Source organism: Tiliqua scincoides, chromosome 5, assembly GCF_035046505.1.
Source record: "Tiliqua scincoides isolate rTilSci1 chromosome 5, rTilSci1.hap2, whole genome shotgun sequence".
NCBI lineage: Eukaryota > Metazoa > Chordata > Lepidosauria > Squamata > Scincidae > Tiliqua > Tiliqua scincoides.
In genome coordinates, this window is record NC_089825.1 from 128,259,599 (window position 1) to 128,277,090 (window position 17,492).

At 54.9% G+C, this 17,492-nt stretch overlaps 1 pseudogene; it reads left to right on the top strand.

Annotated features, from left to right (window-relative positions):
• Positions 1 to 14,148: 14,148 nt before the first annotated feature.
• LOC136654504 (5S ribosomal RNA) lies at positions 14,149 to 14,268 on the top strand (annotated as a pseudogene).
• The last annotated feature ends 3,224 nt before the right edge of the window (positions 14,269 to 17,492 follow it).

Consider the following 17,492-nt stretch of genomic DNA (forward strand, 5'->3'; position numbering starts at 1 on the left):
TGCCTGATCCCCAGAGTGCATTGTGGCCCTAAGCGAAAGCTTGGCCAGCTTGCAGTTGGACCGCCCCAGGCTTCTTCCCTGCTCCTTTCCTCTTGCTAACCATTTGTTCCTTGTGCTTTTTCCACTCCCCTCTCCAGCTTGTTGCTTCTTTTATCCACCCACCCTGGCTTTTCTCATCCACCTCTTCCTCCCGCAGCTTCTCCACTACCCTCTTGTCGGCCTGTTCCCCAGCCTGCCCCTTCCTCCCTTCCACCTGCTCTCCAGCAGCATGTTCCCTACACAAAGGTTAATGGTCACCTTGTGAAGCTCTGAGGCACTCCACAGAGTCGTTGGTGGGGGCACCGAGAGATGCACAAATGGGCCATGCTGGTTGCATGTTTTTTCCAGGAGATGGATAAGCCTGCCGTGGTGGAAGGTTGAGAGCGAGTGTGTGGGGGAGTGCAGGGGGCTTAGATCTCGTGGCTGATTAAAGCTGCACACACATTCCCACACCCCCACAGTCATCTCTGCTGCTTTATCATTCTCCGTAGCAGATTTTTCCTCTTGATCCACCAGATTTCCTCTTTCGATCCTCCTAACTCTGGCTCAACCCTGGCGGATTATAGCACCCCTATTATTGGGATGGGGGGGGAGAAACTACCAATGAAGAGCCCAGCTGGAGAAGTGGCTAATCCTCACTTGGAGATTAAGCAGCACTTGGAGGCTGCTTAAAACAACAGTAATAGAGGCCCAGCAGAGGTGTATTCCGCAAAGAAAGAAGGGTTCCGCTAAATCCAGGAGAGTGCCCGCATGGCTAACCAGCCAAGTTAGAGAGGCTGTGAAGGGCAAGGAAGCTTCCTTCTGTAAATGGAAGTCTTGCCCTAATGAGGAGAATAAAAAGGAACATAAACTGTGGCAAAAGAAATGTAAGAAGGTGATAGGGGAGGCCAAGCGAGACTATGAGGAACGCATGGCCAGCAACATTAAGGGGAATAATAAAAGCTTCTTCAAATAAATTAGAAGCAGGAAACCCGCCAGAGAAGCGGTTGGCCCTCTGGATGGTGAGGGAGGGAAAGGGGAGATAAAAGGAGACTTAGAGATGGCAGAGAAATTAAATGAGTTCTTTGCATCTGTCTTCACGGCAGAAGACCTCGGGCAGATACCGCTGCCCGAACGGCCCCTCCTAACCGAGGAGTTAAGTCAGATAGAGGTTAAAAGAGAAGATGTTTCAGACCTCATTGATAAATTAAAGATCAATAAGTCACCGGGCCCTGATGGCATACACCCAAGGGTTATTAAGGAATTGAAGAATGAAGTTGCAGATCTCTTGACTAAGGTATGCAACTTGTCCCTCAAAACGGCCACGGTGCCAGAAGATTGGAGGATAGCAAATGTCACGCCTATTTTTAAAAAGGGAAAGAGGGGGGACCCAGGAAACTATAGGCCGGTCAGCCTAACATCCATACCGGGTAAGATGGTGGAATACCTCATCAAAGATAGGATCTCAAAACACATAGACGAACAGGCCTTGCTGAGGGAGAGTCAGCATGGCTTCTGTAAGGGTAAGTCTTGCCTCACAAACCTTATAGAATTCTTTGAAAAGGTCAACAGGCATGTGGATGCGGGAGAACCCGTGGACATTATATATCTGGACTTTCAGAAGGCGTTTGACACGGTCCCTCACCAAAGGCTACTGAAAAAACTCCACAGTCAGGGAATTAGAGGACAGGTCCTCTCGTGGATTGAGAACTGGTTGGAGGCCAGGAAGCAGAGAGTGGGTGTCAATGGGCAATTTTCACAATGGAGAGAGGTGAAAAGCGGTGTGCCCCAAGGATCTGTCCTGGGACTGGTGCTTTTCAACCTCTTCATAAATGACCTGGAGACAGGGTTGAGCAGTGAAGTGGCTAAGTTTGCAGACGACACCAAACTTTTCCGAGTGGTAAAGACCAGAAGTGATTGTGAGGAGCTCCAGAAGGATCTCTCCAGACTGGCAGAATAGGCAGCAAAATGGCAGATGCACTTCAATGTCGGTAAGTGTAAAGTCATGCACATTGGGGCAAAAAATCAAAACTTTAGATATAGGCTGATGGGTTCTGAGCTGTCTGTGACAGATCAGGAGAGAGATCTTGGGGTGGTGGTGGACAGGTCGATGAAAGTGTCGACCCAATGTGCGGTGGCAGTGAAGAAGGCCAATTCTATGCTTGGGATCATTAGGAAGGGCATTGAGAACAAAACGGTTAGTATTATAATGCCGTTGTACAAATCGATGGTAAGGCCACACCTGGAGATTGTGTCCAGTTCTGGTCGCCGCATCTCAAAAAAGACATAGTGGAAATGGAAAAGGTGCAAAAGAGAGCAACTAAGATGATTACGGGGCTGGGGCACCTTCCTTATGAGGAAAGGCTACGGCGTTTGGGCCTCTTCAGCCTAGAAAAGAGACGCTTGAGGGGGGACATGATTGAGACATACAAAATTATGCAGGGGATGGACAGAGTGGATAGGGAGATGCTCTTTACACTCTCACATAATACCAGAACCAGGGGACATCCACTAAAATTGAGTGTTGGGCGGTTTAGAACAGACAAAAGAAAATATTTCTTTACACAGCGCGTGGTCGGTCTGTGGAACTCCTTGCCACAGGATGTGGTGCTGGCATCTAGCCTAGACGCCTTTAAAAGGGGATTGGACAAGTTTCTGGAGGAAAAATCCATTATGGTGTACAAGCCATGATGTGTATGCGCAACCTCCTGATTTTAGGAATGGGTTAAGTCAGAATGCCAGATGTAGGGGAGAGCACCAGGATGAGGTCTCTTGTTATCTGGTGTGCTCCCTGGGGCATTTGGTGGGCCGCTGTGAGATACAGGAAGCTGGACTAGATGGGCCTATGGCCTGATCCAGTGGGGCTGTTCTTATGCTCTTATGAGACCCTGCTTGGTTTTCCCTGGGTACTGAGCACATTTATAAGTGGACTGCAGCTCCTAAGCCCTGGGTAAATTCTGAGGCTTGCCGTTGACTTTGCTTAGGCCACAGAAGGATGTGGTGGTCAATCATCTATCAGTTGCCATTCACTGCTTCTTTACCATCTGCCAGCTTCACCTCCACAATTACCAAACCCAAAATTGGCAGTTTCCTTTCCCCAGTCCAGGGGCTGTGGGATGTGGCATTCTAAGGTTGCTAACCATTGACGTACCTGGCACTTGATGGGGTGAAAAGACAGGCCCCAACCCCAAAGGCTCATAATCTGAGACAAAAGGGTGACAGAGGAAGAGGAGGGGAAGAGAATGCAGGCCAGCTTGGAGAAGAACCAGTGAGATTTGAGGATGGTCAGAAAGTAAACAAGAAAGGTGGTATCACAGGAGATGGGCCCAGCAGTCAAGGATGGAGGTATTTGTGGGAACAGGCAGGACTGGTCCAAGACCTCCTGGTACTTGAGGTGGGCCCACACTGCACCTGGCTCCTTCCACTCCTTAGTTTGGAAAAGGGAGGGGGAAGAGCAGACAAGAATGTGGTGGAGAGATGGGCTAGAGCAGTGTTTCTCAAACTGAATTGGGACCCACTAGGTGGGTCGTGAGCCAGTTTCAGATGGGTCAATGTAACACTTAGCTCAGCGGCCATTGACAATACAGACCCAAGTATACAGGGTACAGAGCTGCTGGGCGGGGCGGGCTCCCACTGGGAAAGAGGCCTGGTGCTTTGCCCTGAATAGGTGGGAAGATGGGATGCTGGAAAGGGGGGGGGGGGCTATGTGGTTGGAGAAGGATCCGAGTCTGTGTTCTGCTTTGACTTCCACGCTGGAGCATTCGAATTCCGAGCTGTGCAAAATAACAGCACAAGCATGCTGTGTAATGGGACCTTTGGCTGATCGTGGCTTAGATTTGAAGTTTAAATTGACAATGTCACTGTCGGCCATGATGACATCACTTCTAGGTTGATGACATCGCTTCTGGTGGATCCCAAAAGATTGTCATTCTAAAAAGTGGGTCCCAGTGTTAAAAGTTTGAGAACCCATGGGCTAGCTAGGGCATCTCTGATGTTCCAGTCCACCACTCTCCTGCTCTGTTCCCTTTATTTTGTACCCACAGAGTGGAAGTCACAGTGGAGATAGGCACGTGTCACGAACCTGATGCCTGAGTTGACCACCTCATGGACGGGCTGGCCCTGGGTGCAGCTCACCAGTGGATGCTGAGGGTGTTAGCGCACCAAAAGTTGGTCTTCTGAAGTCCCAAAGCAGGGCCTACATTGTCCTGTCTTGTCCTTGGCTGCTGCCATAGAGGTGAGCAATGAGGTTGCACTGATCTGGTGGTAGACTACAAATGTATCCAATTCCTTTTTTAACAAAACCCATTGAAACTAGCGGCCATTACTGTATACTGTGGTAGTGATTTCAAAATCACTGTGCGGGTTTTGTAACACATTATTACAATTATAGGCCCACTTTTTTAAAAGTTGATTTCCTGCCCACGGTGACCAGCTTATAGTTGGCAACCTTCAGTCTCGAAAGACTATGGTATCGCGCTCTGAGAGGTGGTTCTGGAACAGCGTCTAGTGTGGCTGAAAAGGCCGATTCGGGAGTGACAATCCCTTCCACACTGGGAGCAAGTGCATTCTGTCCCTGGCCTGTCTCCCTGGCTATGGGCCTTCCTTCTTTGCCTCTTTGCCTCAGACTGTTGGCCAAGTGTCTCTTCAAACTGGGAAAGGCCATGTTGCACAGCCTGCCTCCAAGCGGGCCGCTCAGAGGCCAGGGTTTCCCACTTGTTGAGGTCCACTCCTAAGGCCTTCAGATCCCTCTTGCAGATGTCCTTGTATCGCAGCTGTGGTTTACCTGTAGGGCGCTTTCCTTGCACGAGTTCTCCATAGAGGAGATCCTTTGGGATCCGGCCATCATCCATTCTCATGACATGACCGAGCCAACGCAGGCGTCTCTGTTTCAGCAGTGCATACATGCTAGGGATTCCAGCACGTTCCAGGACTGTGTTGTTTGAAACTTTGTCCTGCCAGGTGATGCCGAGAATACGTTGGAGGCAGCGCATGTGGAAAGCATTCAGTTTCCTCTCCTGTTGTGAGTGAAGAGTCCATGACTCGCTGCAGTACAGAAGTGTACTCAGGACGAAAGCTCTGTAGACCTGGATCTTGGTATGTTCCGTCAGCTTCTTGTTGGACCAGACTCTCTTTGTGAGTCTGGAAAACGTGGTAGCTGCTTCACCGATGCGTTTGTTTAGCTCGGTATCGAGAGAAAGAGTGTCGGAGATCGTTGAGCCAAGGTACACAAAGTCATGGACAACCTCCAGTTCATGCGCAGAGATTGTAATGCAGGGAGGTGAGTCCACATCCTGAACCATGACCTGTGTTTTCTTCAGGCTGATTGTCAGTCCAAAATCTTGGCAGGCCTTGCTAAAACGATCCATGAGCTGCTGGAGATCTTTGGCAGAGTGGGTAGTGAATTGAAGCAGAGGATAAAAACGGACAATATATGTATATTTTTGTAAACCCAACCCCCACCCCCACTTCTATGCCTTGGGGTGGGAAAAATTCAGTGGTGAAGGTGCATGGGAGTAGGAGCTGTGGGCTTGGGGTCCAGCCAGTGGTGTAGCCAGAGGGGGGGCCAAGCACTCAGGTTTGCCGGGAGCCTTGCCGCTGAGCATCTGCTCCACTTTGGAGCCTTCGCATTCGCCTCTGTTTTGCCCTCTAGGCTCCCTGCAAACCTGAGCGCTTGGCCCCCCTCCGGCTACGCCACTGCGCTTCTGGCCAGCGCATTTTGATATTTGGATTGCGTGTTTTGTCTGCCTCCATCCCAAAAGGCTCACAACGATAAAACACTTCCATAAAGCAAACTAACTGTATAAAAACAACATTGCAAATCAATAAACGTCTTGTTAAAGCGCACCTTCTACAACCACTCAGCTCAGGCTATTCCAGCTACTCCCAGTGCAGGGCGGGGGGGGGGGGCTTGCTGGCAGAGCCCGATCCCCCCCCCTCAGAGGAACCTCCTGGCCGGGCCCTTGGAGGGGGACCTGTCTGGGCTAATGGGCTGTGCTGGGTGCCCCTGCCGGGGTCAGGACTTTGCTGGGGGGCAGCCGAGGTGGAGAGAGGCTGCCAGGCTCCAGGAGGAGTGATGGGCAGGCGCGGGAGGGGGGCGGACCCCGCGTTTCCCACGCGATCCCCCCCCCCGGGCCTGGGGCTATTTTTAGCCCTCCTCCGCTCTGCTCCTTCTCCGGCTGTGCGCGGAGCCGGGAGGGGGGGGCTGCTTGCATGTCCCCCAGCCTTGGCCAGCCAGATCTGGTCTCCGCCCCGCGCCCCTCCCAGCCGGGCCAGGCCAAGGGGCTGCAGCAGGCGCCTCCTCCCGCTCCCGGGCGGCCCCGCGCCCGCTTCCCCCGCCGGGTTAATGATGCTATTTAAATTCCCTCCAATAATCGCAGCCAGTTAATTAAACCTCCATCGATCGTTAAGAGCAGCCCCGGGATGGATCAGCCGGCAGCCCAGCGGGTCTCCGCCAGTCTGACTCACGGCCCCCCCGCCCCGAGCCTCTCCCTCCCCCTCCCAGCCTGGCCATGTCCCAGCCCCCCCTCACTCCTGGGGGACCCCGTCCCCGCTCGCTCACGCTGCTCTGGAGGCCCCTGCCGCTTCTCCCTTTCCCCCCCCATATTGAGCCTCCCCCTCCCTGTGGCCCCAGACTCCCCATCTCTCCCCATGGGTCGACCCCCTGCTCCCCGCCTTTGCAAGCCCCCCTCCCCCACCACTGGGGTCCAGCCCTGCTCTGGATGCCCTGCCACGACTCCCATGACCCCCCTACTGGTGACCCATCCCTCCCCAGGCTCCACGTGTTCCTTCTGGGAGGTGAGGTTGCGGGACCCCCTGGGCGCCCCCCTTCCTTCTACTGCCCCCAGGCGCTGGAGAGGAGTCCTGCTGAGGAACTCGCAAAGTTTCTTCCTCTGAGCAGTTCAGGGACTTGCGGGGGGGGGAACTCTGTGCCCCCCTTCCCCAAGACTGGAGCGACACGCGCCCCCTGTGCCCCCCGCTGCCTCCCCCCTGCTGAGCCCTTAAAATATTCACGAGCTCATTAAGATGCCAGCTCAGCCCAACGATTCGGGGCGGGGGGGGGGAGCGCGCACAGCAGGGGGCCGCTCTGGGCACGGGCAGGGGGCGGGAACTCTGCAGAACTCCACCTTGGCGGGGTCCCGCGTTCAAGACGTCTCATCTGGGAGCCCCACACGCTGTATACCATGGAAGACCCCCCGCCCCACCAGTGGCGTAGCTGGGGGGGTAAAGCGCTAAGTCGCGCAGGGAGCCTCATGGCAGCGTGCAAGAGGCCCCCCCTCGTAGTCATTCCAGGCGGGGGAGTAAAACGGAGGCGAATGGGTCCGTTTTGCTCCCCCCACCCGGAATGGCTCCGAAGGGGGGCTGCTTGTACGTTCCAATGAGCCTCCCTGCACGACTTAGCGCTTTGCCCCCCCTAGCTCCGCCACTGGGCAGGAGGAGGACACAGGTGAGGCTCCCCTCAAGGTTTAGTGCTTTGACCCCCCCCAGCTACGCCACTGGGCAGGAGAAGGACACAGGTGAGGCTTAGCGTTTCGCCCCTCCTGGCTACGCCACTGCTCCCCATAAGCACCCATCTTCACCCCTGATGTGTTGGGGCTGTTTGCTTTGCCAGTCTGTAAGGAAAGTGGAAATGCACTCTGCACATGCCTCGAGGCATTCTCATCTTCACCTCCGCATTCTCCCAGACTTTGAAAACCGGGGCTGGAGCTCGAGACAAGCGCCTGGCTGAAGGTCTGTGGTGTGATGGGGGGGGGGAGCGCTGTGCCTATAGGGGGGGGCATTTGGGGGAATCCCCGAAGTAGACGGAGGGCCTGGAGCCTGGGATATCAAGTGGCAGGGGGTGCCGTGGGAGATCTTGGCCGGGTTTGGGGGAGGCAGTGGGCAAGTGGAGGGAAGGGGGAACCCTTGAAGGGTGGGGGGGTCAGAACTTAGGAGGGGCGGTCTGGGGCTTAGGGAGCTGGAGGGGGAGAAAGGAGTCTCGTGCGCGGATTCTGAGCTGGGGCGGAGCTCCCTTCCGGGAATGGGGGAAACCAGACGCTTTGGGTGGGGGTCTGGGACTGGGGGGCGCCAGACGGGCCGGGGGGGCAGAATCTGCGAGAAGCTGGAGTGGAGTCTGCTGGGGGGCTCGGGGAGAAGTGGAGGGGCGGCGCTGCGAGACCTGGCAGGAGTGTGGGTCAGGATCTGGGGCTGAGGCTGGCGGGGGGGGAGGTCGGGGTGGCCCCCCACCTCGGACCTGGAGGGAGTGCGTGTTCACGGGGGGGGGGCTGGAGCCAGGGACGGTGCCTTCCTGGGGGGAGGGCTGCCTGCGGGGCAAGTTTTGGGGGGGGGCCGAGGAGAGCCAGACAGTGTCGCAGTGCCCGGCGGGCGCTCCTCCGTCTGGGGGGGTCTCATCTCCTCCTCCCTCCCTCCAGCCGGTGTCTCTCCGCCCCCCCGGCCCCCTCCCGGGAGAGGAGCGGGCGGGCGGGGGAGCGTCAGCCGCGCATCTCTGCAGAAGGAGGAAGCGGGGAAGGAAGGAGGCAAGGAGCAGCCCTGCCGCCCGCCCGCCCGCCCGCAGCCTCCGCGGCGGGTCCGGCCGAGTCCCCCTCCCCCGCCGCCCCCTCGCGGCCGGCCAGGTAGGTCCCCGCACTTGGGGCAGCGGGCGGGGGGAGGGGGGGCGCCCCCGCCCCAGGGATCCCCCCCCGAGGGGGGCTGCCCAGCCCCGTCCCCTGGCACGGAGAGGGGCGCGGGGAGCGACTCCGGTGGGCAGCAGCAAAGTGGGTGCCGGGGGGTCCTCGCGCCCCACTTCCTGCTCCCCCGGCCCCGGCTGCAACTCCCCTGGGGGTCTCCCCCTCTCTTCCGGGGGGGGTCGTGGATCAAAGTTTGATTGGGGACGTGACGGCGGCGGCGGGGGGGCGACTCATCCCTCCCTCCGCCGGGCTGTCGCCCTCCCTCGCTCCGCGCCCGGGGGGGATTCCGGAGGGACGGGGCCAGCGTGGTGGCCGGGGGATCCCCGCCCGGGGGGGCTGGGGGCGAGGGACCCCCCGCCTGCCCCTCTCCTCCCTTCCCCTCCCCGATGCCAGGCGCCTCATTAGGCATTTCGCTCACGCAGCCCCGGGTCGTAAATCTACCCCGGGAGTCTCCAGACTGCAGCGCGGGGAGGGGGCACCGAGGAGGAGCGGGGGGGGGAACGGGGGACACCTGCTGGCAGGGAGGGGGGTCCCCTCCAACTCCGCCTCCCACACCAAGGATTCCCAGGAGAGGGAGGGAGGGAGGGAAAGAGCGGGGGGGGGGGCTTTGGGGGCGCGCTGACATGGGACCCATAGCCAGACCTCAGCCCATTTCGTTCTATGGAGGTCCCCCTTCCAGACTGCAACCCCCCTCATTTCATCCCAGCTCATGCACATCAATGCAAAGCCACAGCTGTCCCTCCCCAGCACTGTGGACACCCCTCATCCCAAGCCCGTCCCAAACCCCCATGTCTTGATCGTTACAATAGCACCCCACTCCCAGCCCCCCAGGAGCTGCCCCTGCCTTTCTGAATGGCACCCACCCCCAAATAGCCAGCCAGCCAGCCAGATCTCTGGTCCCCTCCCGTTCCACCTCCAGCACTAGCTGCTCCAGCCCCATCCCCAGGTCTAGCAACACTCCTCAAATCCAGCTCCCCCTGAGATCTCAGCCCTGCTTCCTCCTGGGCAGTCCAGGACCTACACATCACATCTCAGCACACGCTGTCTCCACACCACCACCACTGGCTGGCACCTGCTGAGACCTTCTCCTTCTTGCAACTAGGCAGAAACATGGAGAATACCAACATTTGGGGAGGGGATCCCAAAGGCCATTCAGTCCTAGAGAGGGGCCAGCTGCCTCCCACATCTCAGCCCTTGCCATCCAGGCTTCACCTGTGGGCTCAGTCTGCTCATGGGAAATCTGCCCCAATGCCTCCCATCACACCAAGCCTCCCCTCCCCCACCACAAGGGCTAACCCTGCCCCCCTTAACCCCCCCATCTTCACTTGGAGTCAATTTTCTGACGAAGCAAAATAAGATTTGTTGGGCTTATTCTCCCAGGGTCTGGGAATAACTAATCCTTAAAAATCCGCTTAGATTTGGGCAGGAGGGGAGGGGGAGAGAGTAAAGAGACAGAGCGAGATGGAAAGAGACAACGAATAAATGGGGGGGGCAGGTTGGAGGGCTGGGGAGGAGGGCATCAATTGAGAAGAAAGGATGAATGAAACAAACAACAAAACAGTGGTAAATGTGAGAGTCTGGGTTTGGGGGGTAGCCCTGCCCAGAACCACTTTGCTAGCATCTAAGAGGGCTAGGTAGATACAATCTCTTCCTTTACTTGGGTACTAAAAATGTAATTGGAATAGAGTAAATATAATATTTGTAGGTGGACTTTTTATATTTGCGCACACTCACATTAGCATGGAAACATTTTTTTGTTAGAGGAAATGTATGGAGGGCCTCCCCTGCGCAAGATATTTGGGTTTAGACCTCCCAAAAACAATTAATCTGTTCCTATTCCCTGTAGATTGGAAAGGTTCTTACTACATAAAATGGGCAAGACATTAGGGAGGATGTGGGAGTTGATGAATGAACCGAAGGGTTCGAGTTGTCACCTTTTCTTATCACCTTTCAGCCTCTACCTTTGTTAACGGCCCTCTGTTCAGAAGACATTAAGCAGGTGACACAACACGGTCCTCTGTCTCTTCATCTCCATGCCAGGAAAAGCTTTACTGAGCTACATTTCTGGATGTTGGGCTGGTGTTGAAAGCGGAGGGTCAAGAAAACACAGCTGGCAATTTTGCCAGGGATGGATGGGCCTGGAGGTCACAGAATCTATGGGTGTGTTAACTCCAGTTTGTTTAAGGCTGATTCGGGTGTACATGATCACAGTCTTTGGATGTGAACGAATTATTCCAGAATAAGTTCCACCACCGCCACTCCTGGTTCCATAATCACAGTCCCTCATGGAAACTAGAATCCACTCTTTCAGGACTTGGGTTAATTTAAAAAGCTTGAATAAATAAATCATCCTTTTAACATTGTCCAGATCTGTAGAAAGTGGACTGAAAAGGCTACTTTGGAGAGAACGAACCTCTGACTTGGAAGGAAATACAATAAATGGCTGTTTTCTGCTTTCTATCAACATTTGCAAGTGACACCGTCCTGAGAACAAGGTGTGGAACAAGCTGGCCTTGCTTGTAGGAATTGCCCTTTGCTGGGCTTAGTCCCAGGGCTGGTTTTCAATCAGTGCTGGAATTCAGCCTTTGGCCATAGTAAAATAATTATTGTTAACAAAGCAGCATGTGCTTTGGCCATGGGCAGAGTCCCTTTCCCCTCAGCAGTGAATACCCAGTAGCATAGCTAGAGGGGCTGCAAAGCACTAAATTTTTCAGGGAGCCTCACTGTGGTGTGCAAGAGGCCCCTTCCTCTCCCCTCCCCTCCCCTTCAGAGCTATTCCGGGTTGGGGGGGAGCAAAATGGAAGCGAACACCCTCTGGGAGTGTTCCAGGAAGGCCTTCTGGATGCTTCCATTTTGCTCCCCCTGCCTCGGATAGGTCCAAAGGGGAGGGGCCGCTTGCATGCCATGGTGAGGCTCCCTGCAAAACTGAGTGCTTTGCACCCCCTCTAGCTATGCCACTGTGAAGACCCACAACCAGTGTGCCGTGAAAGGTATGACTTTCAGGACAGAGGGCCAGACTTGTGGATGGATGTGAGCACAGATACTTTTGAGCATAAGAGATCAGGGGATGCCCGCAGTTGCTCATGTTTGTAGTTGGCCAAGTGATCTAGAGAACAACTGACATCCTTGTGCTTGATTAGAATCACTGCTCTGCCCACAGGTGTGAATCGAAAGCATTTGTCTTTTGGCGCAGGGAAGAGAAGGACACAGCCTTTGCCTGTGTGAATAGAAAGTGTGGTTCACTTGTGTTAAAGGAGTCGTGTTAGGTAGGGCTGGCCTTAGGAGCTGCAGTGCCCAATGCAAAACATTTTTTGGGGGGGACACAACCCCTCTGGGACTCCCCTATTCACCAGACTGAGCAGCAGTGGTGAGGTACCTGGTAATGCTGTCATGTGAAATGCTTTGGGGGGGGAGGCGATTTCAAGCCAATTGGACTGGGGCTGGAGGGAGTGCCACTCAGCTGCAATGCTCCACTCACTGCACTCCCCCTGCATGGAAGATTCCATGCTGCTGCATCAGCTATAGAGTGAGGTGCTGCCCCAGTTTGGGGGCCCTCCAGGTGCAGGGCCCAATTTGGCCAAATTGCCCTAAGGCAGGCTCTGACATTAGGGGCTCTTTACACAAGACTCTTTTATGGAGTTGGAGCCTGCATAAGTCCAGTCCCACCAAGAGTCCTCACTCAGGCAGTCAATTTGGGGAGGGGGCACCATCGAGGGACAAACGTTGTCCAACATGTACCCGCTCTGTGGTCTGAACTTGCTGGCTCTGCGGCAAAATGGTGAAGGGAAACACCATTTTGGGTGGGCGCTTGTTAGAGGAGGCTGCCCAGATGCACATGTGCTGGGAGACGGAATGCAGAGGGGGGAGAAGCAGTTCAGCCTTCTTGGCCTCAGGTAGCAAAGGATCTCGGGTTGGCTCTGGCCTTTGCACGCATCTGGGAAAGTGGCCCAACATTTGTGAAATGAGAACACTCCAGTGACATAGCTAGAAGGGGTGCAAAGCACTCAGTTTTGGAGGGAGCCTCACTGCAGCGTGCAAGTGACCCCTCCCCCCCTTTGGACCCATTCCAGGCTGCCTCTGTTTTGCTCCCCCCCTAGAATGGCTCCAAAGGGGAGGGGCTGCTTGCACACTGCAGTGAAGCTCCCTGCAGAAGGTGGATACTTTGCCCCCCTCTAGCTATGCTACTGCTTATGTTTGTTGAGCTCCCCTGACTTGCATCTACTGATGTGCTTTGCGCTTAGATGTGCTCAGGGTGACCCACTGGCAAATTCACCTTCTTAATGCAGCTTTTGGCTGCCTTCTGACATCCACCCAAAGATGCAGGTTTAGAAAATGTCAGGTGGGAAAAGAAGCCTCCTCTGAGTGCTGGCAAACTGCATTAACTTTTTTTTTTCTCTTGAGATGTACGTCTCGCCAGTGCTGAGTCTAATCTTTGGTTCTAATTTTCCAGTGGTAATTATTCTGGGGAAATCAGTCCAGAAAACGAACAGGTCTGTGGTGCTGACGCACGTTTTCACGCATGACCCTGAAGGAGCCCTTGTGTCTCTCTCATGCTGTTTGGGTGCATGTGTGAATGGGTAGAAGGGGTGAAAGGAGCCAGTTTTAAATCAAATGTGTACATTCCAGACAATGCACATTTTAACATTTGAATTCCAGACCTGAGAAAGCAAAAGACAATGTCAGGGGAACACAGTTGTCAGGGGCTTTGTGACCTAAGGTCTCTGCAGGCTGCCTTCCTGAAAAGCTACAAAAGTGGAAGTTGGTTCCACAGTTTGTTCCCTGCCAGAATGTGGGCTCTTGATCCTCTCCCTAGTCTCTGATCTCTCCAATCTTCAATGTACCATCCTGCAATTTAAACCTGTTGCTTCTTATTCTCGGCAGATACTGCAAGTGATTCCTCTCTTCTTTCTGACATCCTTTTAGATCTTTGGCAACTGTCACTCCTTAGAGGAAAGGAAACCAACACCCCCTCTTTTCATGCAAGGTTGGCCTTAAAGCAGTCAGGCCGTGCAGTCTGCCCTGGATGCCAGGCTCCAGGGGCTTCTGGGGCAGCAGGGTCCTTGGATGGCACCCAACGGGCTGCAGGGGAATGGAAAGAAAGGCAGGAGAGGGGCAGAGTGGTTTGGAGCGATGGCCGGGAAACTGTGTCTGAGGCCGGAGCAGCAAAACAGGTTCAGTGGTCAAGCTGAGCCAGGCTCAGGCAGTGTGTAGCCCCACAAACTATTTGGAGTGACATGGCGCAGGTTTTGCAATCAGACGGTTTCCCCTGGAGCAGCCCTGGCGGTGGGTGGCTGCTCACTAAGGGCACTCTGCATATGCCCAGAGACATGGTCTGAATGGTGGTTGGCAACCTTCAGTCTGGAAAGACTATGGTATAAGCCTACAGCACCCAGTATTCCCAGGCAGTCTCCCATCCAAGTACTAACCAGGCCTGACCCTGCTTAGCTTCTGAGATCAGACGAGATCGGGAAGCAGCAACTGTTACCCTGCACATGCCCGATCTCGTCTGATCTCGGAAGCTAAGCAGGGTCAGGCCTGGTTAGTATTTGGATGGGAGACCGCCTGGCAATACTGGGTGCTGTAGGCTTATACCATAGTCTTTCCAGACTGAAGGTTGCCAACCACCACCATGGTCTGAGACCCTCTCATTTCTGGTTGGTTGCAGGGACTACTCACCCAGGGCCGTGTCCTTCCCAGTGGAGAGAGATTCTGGGGCTGAAATCTAAGAGCCAGGATCAGCTGGAGGACCTCCTCTGCCTGCTGCCTTTGTAAATGCAGGGAGGGGGGGGAGCACCTGCTGGTCACGCACTCTTAGTTAGCCCCCCAGCCTGCTCCCTCTCCCTCCTCTGCTCATTTCCTCGCTGTTTATCTTCATTTCCGATCAATATGGAGAAGCCAAGTGACTGAATCAGTTGTCGCTGGGAATGAATTACAGCGATTACAGCCCATTGCAGCGGAGCGGGAGGCGTGGATGGGGGGGGGGGTGACTGGCTCAGGCTCAGGCTCTTCCAACCATTGCCAACAGGGGGCGCCCCCAGAGGGCAGGGCACTTACGGACTGTGGAGCTGGCTGGCGATCGAAAGGTGGTGTCGTGTCAGGCCGCAGTTGGGCCTGGCTGCCCTACAGGTTAATTGGGTTGTGTGGAGTCCTCGAAAGGAAATCGTTAAGAGGAGAGAGGCGGAAAGAGGCACCAGGGATGCGGTGATGCCCGCGTAGCCGCAGATGTACGAAAGGAGCAGAGCAGATGTCTAGAGGCTCTGGCTCCTGGGGAGGAGAAATGGAATAGCAGGGTTTAGGTTGTTCCAGGACTCTCCAGCAGTGGCATTGTTAAGGGGGGGGCCAGGGGGACCCCTGTTGTCTTGGGCCCCACTCCCCAGCTCCTTACCGCTTGCCCCCCCCAAACCTCCAACCAAGAAAGCACAATTAATCTGTTGTCAATGCCAGAGCTTAACTGTGGATCATGCAAAGTAAGAATTGAACCAAGTGCACCTGAGCACGTACAGAGTACGTTTCCCTAACTGTTGACTAACTACAAAGGTTACAACATATTGTACCTTTATCATCATCACCATCATCATCATCATTATTGAAAACTGCTTTGGCAGCCTGCGGTCGTTGAGTAACTGGGTATAAACACAGACAGATGAAGGGAGTTTTCATACTGTACTAAGGAGATGGTATTGAGGATCAGAGGATAGTGTTTCTGAAGATGTTGGCATCTGTGTTTCCTGAAAGCAAGCACAAGGAAGGAAGGAAGGCTGAAGGGACGGGCAGATGGACCACATCAGAAGGTCCTTCAGTTGGAGAGCCATGTACCCAGCAGTGCAGGTGGTGAGACTGCAGGGCTTCCTCTGTGCCCCAAGTGGTGAGGGAGGAGGGCTAAATGGGCTTCCCAGAATTCCCACAGTACTTGGCCAGGACCGTCAGCTCCAGTGGCATAGCTAGAAGGGGTGCAGGGGTGGCAATTGCACCAGTCTGCAGGCTTCCCTGGGGGCAACGGTCTGGCTGCCCACTTGAACAATTGTGCCCCCCCCTTGATCGCTGCTCATGCCTCTTGTAAAAAGTGCTAGAAAAAATGGCACTCTTTGCAAGAGGGGCAGCAGGGATTGCAGACTCTGGTTGCTTACTCCCCTTGCTCCAGAGGCTTGGGAGACAAGCAGAAGGGTGCTGGGGGGGTGGCAGCAAAGCACAGACATACATAAATTATGTATACATACATACATAATTGAGACATACAAAATTATGCAGGGGATGGACAGAGTGGATAGGGAGATGCTCTTTACACTCTCACATGACACCAGAACCAGGGGACATCCACTAAAATTGAGCGTTGGGAGGGTTAGGACAGACAAGAGAAAATATTTCTTTACTCAACGTGTAGTTGGTCTGTGGAACTCCTTGCCACAGGATGTGGTGCTGGCGTCTAGCCTGGGCGCCTTTAAAAGGGGATTGGACAAGTTTCTGGAGGAAAAAATCCATTATGGGGTACAAGCCATGATGTGTATGCGCAACCTCCTGATTTTAGAAATGGGCTATGTCAGAAGGCCAGATGCAAGGGAGGGCACCAGGATGAGGTCTCTTGTGATCTGGTGTGCTCCCTGGGGCATTTGGTGGGCCACTGTGAGATACAGGAAGCTGGACTAGATGGGCCATGGCCTGATCCAGTGGGGCTGTTCTGATGTTCTTATGCACAGGGAGTGAGCGGCCAGAGATTCCAGTTGCCGCTCACACCTCTTAAGGGGCGAGCAGGAAGAGGGCTGGGGCTGGATTTTTTTATTTTTCAATTGAAACAACCACCAGCGTGATGTCACTTCCAGATGTGACATGGGGGGCATCATTTTTATCTTTGCCCCGGACTCCAGGGTGGCTGGCGATGCCACTGCTCAACTCAAGTGTGGCATGAGCCTGCCCCTGCCCACAGTCACCAGTGGCCCCAAACTAGGCCGCTTTGCTTCCAGATCTCTTTTTCAAACAGAGAAGAGGGAGGGGCCGCCTGGCTGCCTTGTTCTGCCCTTTGTTGCAACTGCTGTTTTATCTCCCCGCCTGTCCTTTCCTGACTCCATCCATCATTCCTCCCTCTCTCATCTGCGGGGCGGCCCGGGGAGCAGGACCTGAGGGGAATGTAGAAGGGAGACAGGAGGCGAGGGAAAGTGAGAGCCTGAGTGCGGGGGGGGGGAGGGGGCGCGGCAGCGGCGGCGGATGGGCTGATAAATAATCTGCACGGCTGGACGGATGGCTGGGCAGATGGCTTAGAGAAGATGCATAGTTAAGTGCTTTCTGCGGACAGGTTGGTGATGGGCAGGCGTGTGGAGTGACAGGCACATTGAGGAGCTCGGTGGATGAGTGCCCTGTGTTTAAGGAGATGGGTGGGTGGGCTAGAGAGGGACGTGTGGGGAGGGGTGGAGGAAGACTTAATGGCTGGAAGGAACATTGCCCACTCGGGCAGATGAGATGAGCAGGCTGCTGTGGGTAGACGGGTTCCAGGAAGGGAAGGGAGAGGGGGCCAGGGAAGAAGCAGGATGGATGAGTGGGTCTAGGGAGAGCAGTGGAAAGACACAGAACAGGGGGCTTTCCTGGGGACGGGGGGGGGGGGGAGACTGCTGCAGTCCAATGGGGACTTTGCTACGGTCTGCTGAATTGCAAGCAGGCAGCACGGGGTTAAAGACACAAGTGCACAGACAACACACTGGTCCCCAATGTGACACAATCCCAACCACCTCTCAGCACATCCACATCTTGCTCTCAACAGCTGAGAAAAGTGTCCAGGCTGCCCCACCTTTGAGGCTGGAGGTGACTTCTAGGGTTGGCCCA